General features: G+C 33.0%; 1 protein-coding gene across 3 annotated transcripts in view; it reads left to right on the forward strand.

The window, feature by feature from the left end:
* The first annotated feature begins 2,190 nt into the window (after positions 1-2,190).
* Fur2 (furin-like protease 2) overlaps positions 2,191-16,966 on the forward strand; it is a 410,564-nt gene continuing 395,788 nt past the window's right edge. For all 3 annotated transcript variants that reach the window (XM_018509972.1, XM_018509981.1, XM_018509991.1), the window contains exon 1: positions 2,191-2,732. The gene's annotated coding sequence lies outside the window, so the exon portion shown is untranslated. The remainder of the gene's footprint in view (positions 2,733-16,966) is intronic.

Genomic DNA, 16,966 nt, shown 5'->3' on the forward strand with positions numbered 1-16,966 from the left:
ATAAAATTTGTAATTTTAATTTCAAAATTACATGCAATTTTGAAATAACTATTGTAAAGAATCAAAAGATCGTAAAGGAATAAAAGTATGTACTTTTAAAATGTACTTTTCCTTTTTTTTTACGTTTTCGTTTTTTTTTTTCAAGCAATTGAAAAAGATCACATTTTTCTTGTTTTAGATATATCGTTGTAAAAATGCAAACGCGATATATATATGTCCACTATTACGATATTACCGATAAAGCGTTTGAATTTTAATCGTAGATAAAGTTCGCTTTATCATCCGACGCAAATTTAGATTCCTTGATATCGCATTAAATAAAATTTTGCAAAAATAAATTCTGACTATATGGTTTACATATTTATAATTACAATTGAAAGCAAAACCGTGAAGTTTTTTAAACTTTTCACATTATTTTTGAATAAAATTGAATAAAAAATATTTTGTAATTATTTAGAAAAGTTTTTTAATATCAATTTTTAATAAAAAATAGACAGATCTATTTTATATCAAGATATTTTTTAAGACAAAGTTAATCTCAGAAATACTGCGTTATCGTATCGATATAACGTAGGATTTCCGACATCTGGTGGCATAAAATATAAATAGAACAATCAAAAACTTGAGACAAACTTGACGGATAAACTGTCAAACGTTCGATTATTCTTCATTCGATTCGTTGTTTCAACTTCATTTCTGAAAGATGTCGCGAACGGGAAAAATATGTATGTATTCTGGGATGCACGATTCGAGGTGCAAAATATCGTCTTGAAAATATCGTATACCTAGACCCCTATTCTTGAAAAGTATCGCATACGAAAAACTAGGGAAATGCTATAATATATACAACGTATACTATAGCATTTCTTTAGTTTTTCCTATGCAATGCTTTTCAAGAAAAGGAGCTCTATTCTGTATTCTGTCACGCACATGTTCATTCAATCAAGAATGATAAAATAATACACGTAGGCAGAGACGAACGCTCGCGCGCCTCTTTAGAAGTTACGGAGTAATGAAAACAATTCCTCGAATTCGGTAGCAATTAGAATTCTCCGAATTCGATGAGCGAAGCGCGCGTAGGTAGGGAAAAAACCGTTGGCAATAACTCTGTGTTTGTGCATTGGAAATAAAAGATCTATTTGCGTGTACTTTAGCTTGTACTTTTTTGCGTTCAATATCTTTACTTTCTTTCTTTTCAACGCCTAAATATTTATCTTATTTTAAGTACAACCATTTTTGGGAATTATTTTAAGCAACACAAATAGAACGCTATAAAATATACTTAAGTCATCTCAAAATTCGCGATTGAAAGTACTAGAGTAAGAAAGTTTTTGAAAAATTAAGTAAAAAGAGTTCTACCTATAAATTTTTATTTTCAGCAATATCAAAAACTATAGTTTTTGAAATAGGATTTAAATATAGCTAATTACAGACTACGTTTAGATGATCTGCCGTGAATATTAGTGAACGAGTTGAAGTGCGTGCTCTAATCAACGTTCATTAATTTTATGTATGAATAATGGATATGTAGTCGTCTAAGCATAGTCATAATTGATCATATTTAAGTCTTATTATCTCAAAAGTAACTGCTAAAATACAAATTTACAAATAACTTTTTCACTGAAACTAAATATGAGAAGAGCCAATTACGATCAAAGTTAGATGTTAGACTAGTAAGTATATATTTTAAATAAATCATTCTTCTCTCAGTGTGTACTTTCAGACTTTCAATTATATCAATCTGAAATATTAATAATTCCCCCAAATTTAATTAGAGGCATCTTAAAACTCGTAAAGAACTTATTGCGAAAATATAATACATAAATCTCTATCGGAATTCAAACTCGGATCTTGATACTCCATATTTGTTTTACCTAATTTTTGAATAACTAATTTTGTTATAAAGTATTTTGAGCACGTCCGGAGAGGTTCTATTAGCGCTATTTGTGTCATTCTATCTTCATTAGACGTAAAACAAGGACAGAACGATACAATAGAAATAGTGCTAATAGCATTAGTGCCGAACGCATCCAATGAGTTGGGAATTTTGAGACACGCTGTATAGGCAGCGTCGGCAAGAGAGAGGGGAGACGATCGAGTGCGCGCGCCTCGGTGTGACGTTGGCTGCGAGTGGGGGCGCGCGAGAGCGGGCGGAGTGGGAGCGAGAGACGCGGAGCGCGAGTGAGACGGAGTGCGTGCGCGTAGTCGTGTCGCGGGAAGGGCGAGCGGCGGCAGGCGGTGAGTTTGTTTATCGCCTTGGTGAACGGCGAGAGCAGTCAGTGCGCGGTGCTACGTTCGGTGTGCTACATCCAGCGGTGGCGGTACGGGACGCGCTCGCGATCGGGTGATTGTTGTCGGGGCAGGAAATTTGGCCGCGTCTTTTTTTCCTCTCTCTTTCTCTTTCTCTCTCTCTCTCTCTCTTTCTCATTTACTCTCCGCCTTTCTTATCCTCCTTTCGTTCGGACGAATATTGCGCGAGTGCATCCGATCACACGTTCTCTTCGTCCGTTTTCAACGCGCACGACGTCAAAGGGAAAGAAGCCTTGCCGTCCGTCGTGCCGGAGGAACATGCCGTGGTTCACTGCCAAGAGATAATAGAAACCGCCCGCGACTTTTCCGTGCGTGTGTCGTGTCGATCCGGTGGTGACTCCTGGCAGCAAACTCGTTCTTCCCTCTCCCTCCTTCGGCAACCTGTCATCGATTACGTGGAAGCGAGCGTTCGGTCACATCGGGTAAGTTTTTAAGTTCTCTCTGCGTGTGTAAATCGCGCGATGCACAACGGGGTCACCGGACGTCACCTTTGACGCGACGTTAGCCGCCGTCCGTTAGCCCGATAATCCCGTCCCGCAGTGACTTCACTCCGTTCTTCCGCCTCTCTCCCGCGTTCAATATCATTAATATCATTGCCGTTATTAACTTAGAGTGCTGCCATGTGCTCGATCCGGAACTCGATTCTAATTCCAAGGTCAGTTTCCATTTTCGTGTATATACGTAGCGCTGCATTGACGGAAAAGTGATGTAATACAAAGTTGGTATTCTCGAAATAATAAAGGGTAATTGACCGCAAAGATTAGTATATATTTTTGTAAAACATGATACGTTCGTAGCTCATTTGCTTGTATTGAAAAGTGTCACAATTCTGATAAAGTTTACATCACTCTATAGGGTCGCAGTGTTTGAATGTTAAAGACTCATTATATATACGATACATTAAAAACTTATGAACAAGTTTTTAAAATTCGAATGCAGCGATCTTAGTATGATGTAAATTTTATAACATCGGAGTTGTGACACTTTCACTTAAGCAGATGAGTTAAAAATGTATCGTTTTTCCATAAAATTAATCTGCTCTGTATATAATGTATTCTTTTTCTAATTGAAAGTGTAATACGAGAGGAAAGTGACATTTATAGAAATTTATAGGAACTATCTGAATTAAAACACATTGTTCCAATTAAGAATTAAAGAAAATGTTCTACTGAAAAAAGTCGTTAATTTTGAAACGTCACTTCTATCAACGAAACGATATTTCTAATCTCGCGTAGTGGAAAAAAAACTGCACCTGTGATTTATCATTTACACTTTCATACTCTCTAGGAAGTGTCTCTTCTTTTTAATTTTCAATATACCTTTCGTCGCGTTTTTAATTACAAAGAGTGAAAATGTGAGGGCGGAGGAAGATAGATTTCTCGTCGCACCTCACAGTGTTACTCTCATTACGTTGGATTACAGTCTGTCAACGTTTCATCTGCTGCGGCGGCCTTCGTCTCCGTCAGCTGACATCCAGCGTGCCCCTCAGCTCTCGGCTAAGTCCGTCGAGGACTTTCTCCTCCACGCGCGTTCGTCCTTCGCCGGTTTCTTGCCGAGAGTCGGTGCCGTAAGACTCGCCCGTCGTAAGACTCGAAGCGAATGTGTTTTTAACCGCCGGCATTCGTGTACGCGCTTATTCGAAATTTCTCCGTCGAAAGGTCGCGGGTCGTACACGTCCTCCATCTCTTCCACGCTTTCGTCGAAAATTGAGGTCGGCCTTGACCACTGCCGGTTGAATCACGCTTTTAAGAACGCGGTGAAATTTCGGCTTTCAATTAACGGGGGAATCTTAAGCTGTGGCGGCTTGTTTTCCTGCTGGATTGCTAGTTGGATTAGAATCTTTTCATCGTATTGATGCTGACAGTGCCAGCATCGCAGCCATACGATGACAAGAATCTAATCCAACTAGCAATCCAGCGAGAAAACAAGCGTTGTGTACCGTCAGCTTTAAAGTCGTCTGTTTTATTAATTCGGTATAGGATTTACATATATAAGATTTATGTGTCGTTGAGACATCGCTACACACTATTATATCAATTTCGTATGCACACACATATGTATAAATTTTCTAATTAATTTTTCATATTAAGTATTTAAGCCTAATTCTAAGAACTCAGTATTGTTTGTTCATGTAATCCCTAGGCCAAAAAATAATTCAAAAACTAATTCAGAGTTGTTAATCTAACTCTAAATTAGTTTTTAAGTGATTCAAGGATATAACTGGCAGCGATTTTGTAACGATGTGAATAAGGATTTTAATAACTTTATTTCACAATTTTTTCTCTAGTAGCGATATTATTATGATAATTTTCAGTTTTTATAAAGAAAAGTACGTAAAAAAATGTAGAAATAAAACGATTCCTGAACGACCGCGAAAAAAGTTGTATTCTCCTTTGAATTTTAGAATTCTGAGGCTAAATTGAATTCAGCGACCCCGAAAACTCTTAGAAAACAACATCTTTCATAAGTTACTTTGTTAGAAAGCTTCTCAAAAGACTGCTTAAGCAGAGTTGAGTGATGTATCTCTTATCATGGGGAAACATTATGATAAAAATAAATCTGATATTATCATATTTATTAATAAAAAGTTGTTAAGTAAAGTATTAAGATATTCTACAATTTAAGCAAAAAGAACTATATTATGTTATTTTAACATAATTTAAAGGAGATTTTTGACAAACGGCGCGAAGAGTCTGATACAAAATAATCATTTGGTTTTAAATTCTAGCTCTGAATAATGAACATAACAATACAGTTTTGTTGCTTAATTCCTGAAATTTGGAATATCTTGATCTTACTCAACAACTTTTAGATTAATTGTTTTTGATAACGATTGTTTCTTCCACATTTCCGATGTTTCCTCGTGATAAACGATACATTACTTGATTCCGTTTAAGTAATCCTTTAATATGGATACATAATTTGTACATTTTGAAACTTACATTTTGGTCGAAAAAAAAAACAATTTAAACTTAAAACTTAACGTAACTTCTTTTCTTAAACACTTTAGTAAAATTCTTTCCATGTGTTCGTACTATTTATATGTATAAAGTTTTACTTTTAAGTACACTTCCTTCATTTTATCATGATAATTATCATATAAAATTGGGATTTATTGCTACATTGTTTGTTGACTTTTTTAATTTTACGGTGCAATACCAAATTAATTTTCTTGTTTTTCGCGTGTTTGTAATTGAATTGGAAGAATCATTTATTACGCGCTTCGCATAGTTTTCCTCGCGTGCGATTATATACGCATAATTATGTACATAAATTAAGATTCGACCGCGATGAATGTAACCTTAATATACATATACTATAAATTGAAAGTATACTATGCATTTTTTATGACTATATCGATTACAAAATCTTCATCTATATTCAATATTCTTGATATAAAACTCTTACCCCCCCAAAAAAAATTAAAAAAAATTATTTAATGCCTAAAACTGTATTGATATTTATTTAACGAATAATTAAACGTTACGCTCACGGTTTTTAAATCGTGAAACAATGATTTTTATGATAAGAAAATGTCTACATCATTCTACACGGAAAGAATGTTTCTGCTCAAGTATCTAGAAAAGCTAGATACAGATTAGAAAATAATTATATTGGATTATCACAAATAATTATGTACACTGAAAAAAAAGTCTGGTTTCATAAATTGGAATTTTGATTGAAAATGGACAAATCAGAATTTTCTGGTTGAATCTATTACAATTCTAATTGAAATAATGTGATTGATATAATCCGAAGTCGTTAATTTTCAACTAGAATTTTTTTAGGACGTTCAAATTAGTTACTTGAATGTTGAAACTTGTTGCAGCGTCGTTCATCATGCTTGAATTTTCTGTGTACATAATTATTTCGATGGTTTAAAAAATTGTTTTCAGAACTGTATGTATTTAAATTTTTTAATATAGGATAACGGGATACGAGGGGATAACCATTAGCAGAAATATTATCCCGCAGATTACATAATATCATATGATTTCATCTGATTACAAATAATTTTTTTCACTACATATGAAGTAATTTGATAAAATATACGATTTTATTTAATTAATTTTAATATTATACAATAATTTCTCGTGGGGGGTAGCATATGTAATTATCGGATTATACGTAGGATTTTATATGAATTTTATAACGATTTTCGAGGATTCTGTCCCAAGATTACATTAAGTGGTTACCCCCACTTTTAAGGAGGTTGTAAGGCAAATGAAATATGTTAAGAACTACTTGAAAAAATTACAGACTATTCTAAATTTCATTTAACAATAATACAAAAAAAAAATAGAAACAATTGACCATCTGGATCAAAAGTTATTTAAATAAGTAGTAATATTTTTTTAATTTGTACTCTAATATAAATATATGAAAATGTATTATAAAATAATGATAAAAATCTCAATTTTTTTATATAAATACTCTAGGAATTCAACAATATTTTTGTAAAGTTATTTATCTTGAGATGCAGACATTAATTGTTCAGTAAATAAATAAAATTTGTTATTTGTTATAAACTAATGGTGAATCTCAATGAAACTTTGCATAAGTCATGTTTAGTACTTAATATATTTATATAAAAACATTTAGTTTTTTCTTATTATTTTAACGATTTTTGTTTATAACAATAAAACTAATAACAAATAAAATAAATAACCTATAAAAATGTGTTGCTCAATAAAACCAGAATGTTATGAACACAACTTTCACATGTATGTAGTTTGTTTAAAGCGAAAATATTAATATATGTGTTTTATGCCCTTACAACCTCCTTAAGTGGTTACCCCCACTTTCAATGTGCACTTGTGCAAATTTGTTCTTTCCAAGTATTTAAATATTTCAGCTATTCTATTTTATCTCTCACGATAAACGTGCAAATGCCAGAATAACAATCTATCGGAGCAGTGACGAAGTCGCTCCGTTGAAAAATCGTCATCGATGCCGTATGCATGAAACGTCGCGCGCGAGAAATATCGTGCGCAACGCGAGTCGAGTCGCTGTCTCTCCGCGCGACGTGTCGCGAAATATGCGGGCATTAGAGGAGTCGGCGGACGAACGCGGCGCCCTTCTTTCCTCGTGTTCTTTAAGCCCGTTTCACGCGATTCGTAAGAAAATTCACCGTAGAATTCCATCATTAATTCAAGAAGCTTTATTCTGGAAGAAAGGTCCTGTCTCGTCGGACTTTTAATTTACGTCGTCATAAAGTATAAAAAAGGTATTAATTAACAATATAAATTGATCCAAATTTGTACGCGTTTTGAGATGAAAATTATAGATTGTCCGTAATTCACGAGCCTATCACTCTTTTGTTTTGTTGTTTTCTCTTTCTCAAAACAAAACAGTTTTTAATTATGTAATCGTGATCGCGTTTTTTTTTCAAGAATATAATTTTTATATATGAGAGAATAACGAGAGTTATCTTAGTATTCTGTTGCGGATATGGCTGGAAGTTATGAATCGTGTGAGAGTAGCCTTTCTATTTCGGTCCGCGTCGCCGTAAAAACCAGTCGGCGAATGAATTTGCAGCACCGCTTTAATTCCGTTTTCTTAATTCGCGCGCGCACGCCACGTACAACACGAGCCACGTTAACGTAACATCCCCGTCGTAACGCCGCTCGTAATACTGCGTAATTACGGCACACAGAGTAGTATACTCTCGCGATCCAACTCCTCCGTGATGCACACTTCGTCCTTGCCATCTTGACACAACCAGGTCGCTACTCCCTTTCCTCCTATCTTTTCTCTATCCTTTTTACCATACTAGAAGGACTGTAACTTTGGTAGAAAATTACGCATGAGTGTCGCAAATGCTAAACACTCTTCTACCTTTAATGCAATAGTTGAATAACCTTGAGAAGGATTCCAGTTTTTATAGCCTCTAAAATTTTATGAAATATAAATTTGAAGTCTCTCTCTCTCTCTCTCTCTCTCTCTCTCTCTCTATTTATAATATACTCTCTAAATCTGAATCAGTGGATAATCACTGAATATCCAGTGATGGTAATTAATGAAATTCAACTGAAAAAGAATGGAAGTTTGAGTTATAATTAAAATACCGATATTTGTATACATCAGTAGGGAGTTTTTGCAATACCGTGTATCCACGCAAATGCGGTGAATGTTAAAGTCATGTAACTTTAGCGTTTACCATATCTGGATACATGGTATTGCAAAAACTCCCTAGTTTCAATCTTCCAATACCGTATAGGGTAACTGTCCCAATTACTGTGCCTATCCCTATTAAAAGTGTGCTTTTGTATTTCGATAAGTCATAAAGAAAACTAGCACGAATAAATAATTATTTTTTTTGTTAAGTTAAATTATCAATGCATACGATACCAAAGATAATATTTTATTTTTTGAGTATTAAAGTATTTTAAATATTTTTCGAAAGATATGAGGAATTTATGTGAATCTAGTAATATGTACCGCAAGATTTTAAGCTTGTCCTTATTAATGTAATATTAAGATACACAATTAGCTTAAATTTATTACCTGTTTTAGTAACAATATGTTAAAATGAGTCAAATGTGGATAGGCACAGAAATTGGGGACACATTAATAGGGCCATTGCCACTTGGAGGACTCACTAATAGGGACAAAAACATGTTGTCTATTTTTGTCAAAAGCATTATAAAGTATTAACATTTTTTAGATTAAAGAAATATTATAAGAAAAAGAAGTGATTGAAAAACCGATATTGATTGCAAGCAGATAAATTTGAAGCTACAATATTTAATAATTAATTCAGTAATAAGCAAATTGGCTAAAAGGCACATTAATAGGGACAGTTACTCTACATTGAATTTATACACTAAAGCTAGGTTAAGGATTCCACTTTTCACAGATTATCAGTGAAAGATTTAGGATTGATATCGGTGATTCAGATTTAGAGAGTAAGATTTAATCACGTCTATTAAGCTGACACAGCCACTTCAGCACAATCGAACGAAACCTACACAGAAATTTAGTGCTTTTTTGTTGCTAATTTGTTGCTCAATTCCCGATTTTGTTGCTCAATTCCCGATTTTGTTGCTCCAGCCAATTCCGAGAAAACAATGGCTGTGCCATTGATTAATTCATTGACGATGATTTAATCGTCGTGACAGAAAGAAATACGAATAAGTAGTTACGAACAAGTTACTAAAAAAGAGCACAGAGATAATTTTACGGATTTTATAAATATTGAATCTTAATAGGAATTTTAAATGTTTGAGAAATAATAGTTTCATTTTAATAGTGTTTTTAAAATAGTATCTCTCTGTCCAGAAATATTTTAAATTATTTTTATTTATATAAACGTTTCTAAGTTAATATTTAGGAAAACTTTTTCGCTGTACTTTTTCATAAAATAAATTATTGTAAAAACGAATAAAAATGTCTCAGTATTGACTTTCTGGAATGATTGGCCATGTCGGTCGTTCCAATTAACGTTTGATGCTGGTTGCTTTTGAGTGTGCAAAAATACTTATACTTTTGCACGCGTAATTACGTCGGTATTTAAGGGCGCAGAGTTAAACGACTATTACTTCTGTGGCTTGAATTGATGTGAATGAATACTCGTTCGTTCCGTCTGTGATTTATCAAAATTAAAATGACATAAAGTAATATCAAAGCGATGCGAAAAGTGAGAGAAGTTAATCAGTTAGGCAATATAGTGATATAATAGATAACTATTTTTTTTTTTAATAAAAATGTATGCAATCTATATTTTTTCTTGTATGTGTATAAATGGATATATAACATATACATATATGTGTATTGCAATATAAAAAAATGGCATATAATATAAAATTTCAGGTGAATTGTATACAGAAAAAAGACTATTCTTAAATCAACCATAATATATTCATATATAAGCAAAAATATTATACTCTTGCTCCAAAGATATCAATCTTGATTTGATTGAATTTGTATTGATATAAGATTTTTAATTGAGCAAGTCTTGAATTAAGTGTAAAGTAATACTTGCATCAAAACAAATTTAATCAAATCAAGATTGATATCTTTGAAGCAAGATTTTAATATTTTTGCTTATATATGAATATATTATGGTTGACTTAAGAATAGTCTTTTTTCTGTATATATATATATTTTTTTTTTATCCAATTTAAAATCTAATTATATTTTATATTTAATAGATATTAATACATACCAGGAATTGTATATTTTTTATTATTCATTTATTAAGTTGTTTATAAATTTTGATTCTTTTAGTAATATTTAATAAATAAACTGAGAAGAAACAAGATTAAAATTAGATGTTGGAATAATACCCAATTAAACTGAAACAACAATAATCTTAATCTTACAGATTAAATTAAAGAACTAATATTTAGTTTTTTTTTAACATTTTAGTAATTTTAGTATAACAATATATAACTATTATAAATCTGAGGCAGTGTTCTAACATACATTGCTAGTACTGAAAATCTGTAGTATACGGAACGTGAATTATAGTTCTTCAGTATTAACATCGAAATATAATCGTTGTTTAGTAATATTTAGATATTGTTAAATTAAAATTTCTTATTATAGTAAAGCAACTTTTCATTTATTATTATACTAAAGCTACTTTTATTTTTTTATATCTCGTTTTATAGTATCTCATTGAATAAATAAAACAGATTTTCTGAATTTTATTTATACAATAAGAAAATGTAATAAAAACGCGTTATTTTTTCTTAAAATTCAGTAATATTTTGCTCTATAAATGTATCATGATCAAGTGGGTACGAAGCTTTTTCTACCGTTCGATAAAAAGCTTGGGTAAATCAAAGAAAAAAATATCCGTGTTAATAAGTTACAATATAAAAAATAAAATGAATATACAAACGAGTACACACGAAACCTGGATATTAATGTACACTTGTGCACGTATCTATCGATCTACTTTAAACGAACATGCGATGCCTAAAACTCTCGCATAATCAACCGCTTCACGTGAAATATCACACGAAAAAAGAGAACGTGTTTTTCAAATCAGTTTGTAATTACACTTACATTAATATAGCAGTATACATGTGTAACGGTGTAAAATCCTATTCACGCGGAACGCGGCCACCGACTTTTTCATATATGATTAGAAGCTTCCAGCTGTTCATTTATCCAAAGTATATTTGCATAATCCACGTATAGAGAATACCTGAGCTGTAAGAGAGAAAATGGTACACGCGCGCGGAAGCCCGCATTATACATATTTAAATATTTTAATTTTATGGAATTTTAATATTTGTCAGAGTTATCAGTGCGTTTTCTATTATTTTTATTTCCAAAGAATTTTTAAGACCGATATTGCTGTGTCATCGCGATACCTACGTGTTTATATACATCGTGTCGTGTCTCGTATTCGTTCCGCGCAAACTGTGGCTGTCCGATTCTCATGTGTCGTTAGAGCAGCGAACGAATTTTTATCACGAGAGAGAGAAAAAAAATGAAGTTTAGTATCAGGCGACCGTATTTATTGCCGAATGTGGAACACGGGCACGCTCTGTCATCCGCTATGACGGTTAGTTGCAATTAATTGTCTTATGTTTTACGCACGCACAGGTACATTTCCCCCGATGCGGGGCGATGGCGTCTGTTTTCGAAAGCTTTTTTTTCCAAAAGCGCATACATACGAATTCACGTCGGACAAAATTCACTTTTACGTGGCAGCGTTTTGCCTCGCACGCGTATGAATGCATTCGTAATATTTTTCCCATTTTTTTCCACTGGACAACCAACTCACCCCCTACCCCCTCTCAACTTTTCCGCGATCGCGTCTGATTTTACGCGCAGTTACACACGTCGTTTGCGGCACAATATTTACGCTCTGAAGTGCACTTTGTCCCGATTTCGAGCGAGAATGAAAGCATAAAAATGAATTGGAAATATTATGAGTGTATCGATTGTATTTTTATCGCGTAAATGGCTTACGTTCAAGTACAAAATAATGACAAAAAAATTTTCTTTTTATTTAATGTACGTGCATCACGGTCGCTGATCGATAAAGGAAAAGCAAGTCAATGTTTCACGTGAAAAGAAGAAGCAATTTGTTATCGACAAAACTACAAATTAAAAACAATTACTTTTAGGGAATATGAATGAAATTTCTATTTTACAGTTTGGATATGAACGAACCGAACAAAGTGAGTAACGTGTCGCGTTAGCTTCCATGGTAAATAAACGTTCGTCCGTGATATATTTGAACGATATATAAATTCTTTTGTGTTTATTATTGTTTTAATGTAAATTTGTGAAATATTAAGGAAAACAAACAATTCAATTGTTTGATGGAAATAATTAAAATGTAACAAATATAATTTATCATGACCATATAGATCTCAAATAACACACAATCAAATTTTGTTTGATATCGCATTTAATATGACTAAATTGAGATTTGGATCGTGCATTTTATTTTCTTAATTTTACATATGATTTTACATATGATTTTAATTTCAGACAGAAATGTTTGTATATACCAATAAAGTACTGTAAAAAGCAGATATTATTTTACGAGAGTATCTAGAAACAAATAAGAAATATATTCTTCCAGAAATATAATTTAAAAAATTCAAAATCTTCGCAAGCACATAAGGTATAAATCAATAATACTGCATAATTAAAATACTCCTGTGTATAATACTGTGCGTAATTAAAAAAAAAATGTTTCTCGACAAAACAAGTGGAAAATGAAAAATAATCTTATTTTATTAATATATATAATAATTTACAGTTTTTAATTTTGTTATAACAAATGAGAGAGAGAGAGATAACGAGATATATTATAAAATGAAACAGAAACACGCATATTGCATGAGAATAAATTCGAAAAGTTGAAGTGAAATACAATATTACGCAATAAATATAACATATATTTCACAAATTCTCTTTATTGGATATGAGTTTAATTACAATCCTCATTAAATCATTTAACGTGCAGCAGAATTTTTTCCCTTTTTCCATCTAACCTAACCTGCATCATCGGTAATTCTGTTCGTGACGTGGGCAGACATGCATGCACATATGGCAAGATTCTTCCCTGAAAGGGACGCATGCACGTGTATATAACGCACGCATGTTGCGGTGTATCGGGGTTATGTATAACATCGCACTTGATATTCGTATCGTGGTTTCAGTCTCTGTGGCTTTTATCCCATACGGGCTGCGTACGTGCGGCATTACGATCCTTCTCGCTTTGAAAGGGGGTTACTATGGGGCGGGGAGAGAAGACGAAGAGTGAGAGCAAGAATTGTGTTACTCCTCTCCGCTCTTCGACATTGTCGCCGAAGAAATCTTGTTCGCGACTTTTTTTTTACGAGCGACTTGAGAATTCACCGGAGTACCGGGAGATTACGAATGCTTAATTGCTAGGAAACGCCACGATTTTCCGACATTGTCGTTCCCCCTCGACTTTCTGGATGCAAGCGAACACGCTTCTTTTAACTCTTTGCACTCGGCGAGCAATTGTTGCAGTCCGACTATTAAATCTATCTTTACTGAGCTTAAAAGTATCTTTAAATATTAGAGGTAAAGTAATTTTAAAGAATTTCTGAAAGCTTTTAATTATTTTCTTCTTTACATGCAATATTACTTCGTAATATTATCTTGTCTGTGTATCAGGGACATATTTACGACACATATTTCTATGGAAATTTATTTGCGCGTTATGTAATATCATAGGTTTTATTTTTTTTTTTTTTTATATATTAATAATGCCTCAGTATTTACACAATCGTTCAAAGTTTACGCTACACGTAGCATGAATAATGTGCTTGTTGCAAAATATATTGAACGCAAGTATCATGTTACACCCGTGATGTGCAATCTCTTTCATTTCCGGTACAATAAATTTACACCGAGATTTTCCCACCAGTTGAAATAAATAGCTTCTTATAATGTTGTATTAATTTTTGTTCTCGCGATGTACACCGCCATCGCGTTTGTGCTCCTGTTTATTGTCCGGTTGCCGAGTTAAATATTCTTTTGTAAGTTGTTAACATCGCGAAATGGGGCGATATCGCGAGAAATGCGTTCCTGCTTTCGGGCAAGAATCCCGCGTCGGTTTCGCTGGACTGTATTTCCTCGACAAACGCAGTTTCCTCACCACGAAACGCTTTATTGCTGACCTGTATTCACTCGGGATTTAACTTCTGCGAACATTAACACGGGAGCGAGCGAGCCGAAGTTTTGTGTCTGGATGAGTTTATATTCTTCTCCGGTGGCGACCAAAGTACGTGGAGCCTTTAATTGCGGACGGTGGGGTATTGTGCAGGTGGTTCTTGCAATTTAAATAGCACATGACAGAAAGACGCTCTCGCGTTCCGCTCCCGTAATCGTGAATCGCGTTTGGCTCGACTGGCATTCTTTGTATCTAATACGTATACGTGCTCAGCATTTTTTGTTTGCAGTGCGTGCGTAGAATTTTTCGTTTAATTAACATCGGGCATTTATTAAATACTCAATGGGTTATCGTTCTCTTGAACTACTGAACTAAGAAAGTAAATTTAAGTTTAGTTGAAGTTTTTTAAATTAACAACCGAACTTAAGAATAAGTTACCAGCTTAAAAATCTGAGAGATAAGCTGGAGAAAGTTTTTAATTAATTATCTGTACAATTTCAATAATCAATGGAATGCGTCGAGATTTTTTTTTCTTAAAGCAGCAGGTTCATTTTCTTATCTTCGTTTTTGAATTAATAAGCGCTTCAATGAAATCATAGAAAGTCTTTCTACTTCTTGTGTCTATCACATTTTGTTCACTACTTATATAATGTACACTGTTAGAAATTTCTCAATGAATTTTAATTAACATGTAAAGGAAGCATGTGGTTATGCAAGAAATTAAATGTAATGAATGATGTAGATAAAAACTAAATTACAGTAGTCTTAAATGTGATGAACGTGTGTATTGAAATTAATGAATACATTATTATAGAAATTAATTTACACGTTAATGAAAAGTACGAGATCTGTAACTGAAAAGTAATTTACGTTAATGTAAGAAACGTAAACGTATTAAACGTTAAGCGTTAATAGTATTAGGCTTAATTAAAATATTATTAATATTCGTAAATGTAAAAGTACATTAAATTTCAACACGCTTAACTTTTAAGTTAAGCGTATTGAAATTTAATGTACTACAAACTTAAATTTCATTAATATGTACATTAATAGTTATTTCAATTACGATTAATTAAATGTCATTTATATCCGTAAATGAAAAGTATATTAAATTTCATTACACTTAATTTTTCAGTTACTGTAAACTTAAATCTCATTAACATGTGCATTAATAGTCCTTTCAGTTACAGAGAAATTAAACTTCATTCACCAATGTACATTAAAAGTTAATGAAATTTAAGAACATTTCTAACAGTGTATAGATCTCACACATATGACTTATATATATAGACAAGAACATGTGCGCGATTTAAAGACTTCTCTGATGCCATACAGTGTTTCATGTGCTAAAAATGGTATATCAAGACTTGACGTCATCGAAGTTGGTCGTATACTTGTTCAAATATCATGTGCTCCGGCTATCCGCTCTTCCAGATATAGTCGTTTTTAAATAGACACAGTCATCTGTGTCTATTTAAAAACGACTATGTCTGGAAGCATATATATGGAATACAAACATTTATGTCTTGAAATTCGGTTCGTTAAATTTATGAAAGTTTGTCGAGCTCACTTTATCGACGTATATGAGAGTGAAGCACGTGAAGATGATACAAGATGAGCAACACGAATAGCAAGTCAGCGTTATGTTGTTATGTAAACTTCATGACATATCTCGACTGAAAATGCCAATTTCTCAACTTTCCGCGAGTAATATACGTTATATTTTTTATACTTTCAAGATTTCTCACGTACTCTCTAAAAGTAAATTAGTAACTTCAAGTGCTACACTTATAACTGATGTAATCATTAGCGAATACTTATTTACAGCTTTTCAGTAAATACATATCAATCCGAAGAAATCATAACTTTTAAAAGTGAATCAGTATATTATTACTGAAATATTAGCTGAAAATTATTAGTTATAAGTGTATAGCACTGAAGTCAGTAATAATACACTGATTCACTTTTTAGAGAATATTATTTTACATTTTGCCAAGGTTAACAAAATTACTTTAAAGACAATTTCAATAATAAACACACTTTTGTATTTGCGCATTCCATTTTTTTTTTCCTTATGTGTATAATAAAAATTTCAGTCGAATCGTTTTAATCATTGTTTATCCAAAGCCAACATCGAATAATATATGCATCTATTTAACATTCGTTCATGGATATTTCACAAATCAAAATGTGTCACGTTTCCACGACGAATTTTATTATGTTCCGCGTGCAATTACAATATTTTCACCTCGATGTACATTCGCGTGATGCTGCTCCCGGCGAATATTCGTCGAGTGAACGCGCATATCGCCGTACGTATCGCCTAAATATTCATATGTTAAATAAACTAGCTCGTAGTCTCTCCAATATTCCCGATGAATCGCTATTTAACTCAATGCCCGATTTATTTTCGACGTTACGTGTAACATTTCCCAGTGCCAATAGCCGTTTCGTTTATTATCAAAGCAAGATGTCTGATGTCGGCCCGCGTCAAAGGATCGTCTCGTTTTACGTTCGGGCTTTAATGAGTTCAGGTGA

Source organism: Trachymyrmex cornetzi, unplaced genomic scaffold, assembly GCF_001594075.2.
Source record: "Trachymyrmex cornetzi isolate Tcor2-1 unplaced genomic scaffold, Tcor1.1 scaffold11, whole genome shotgun sequence".
Lineage (NCBI taxonomy): Eukaryota > Metazoa > Arthropoda > Insecta > Hymenoptera > Formicidae > Trachymyrmex > Trachymyrmex cornetzi.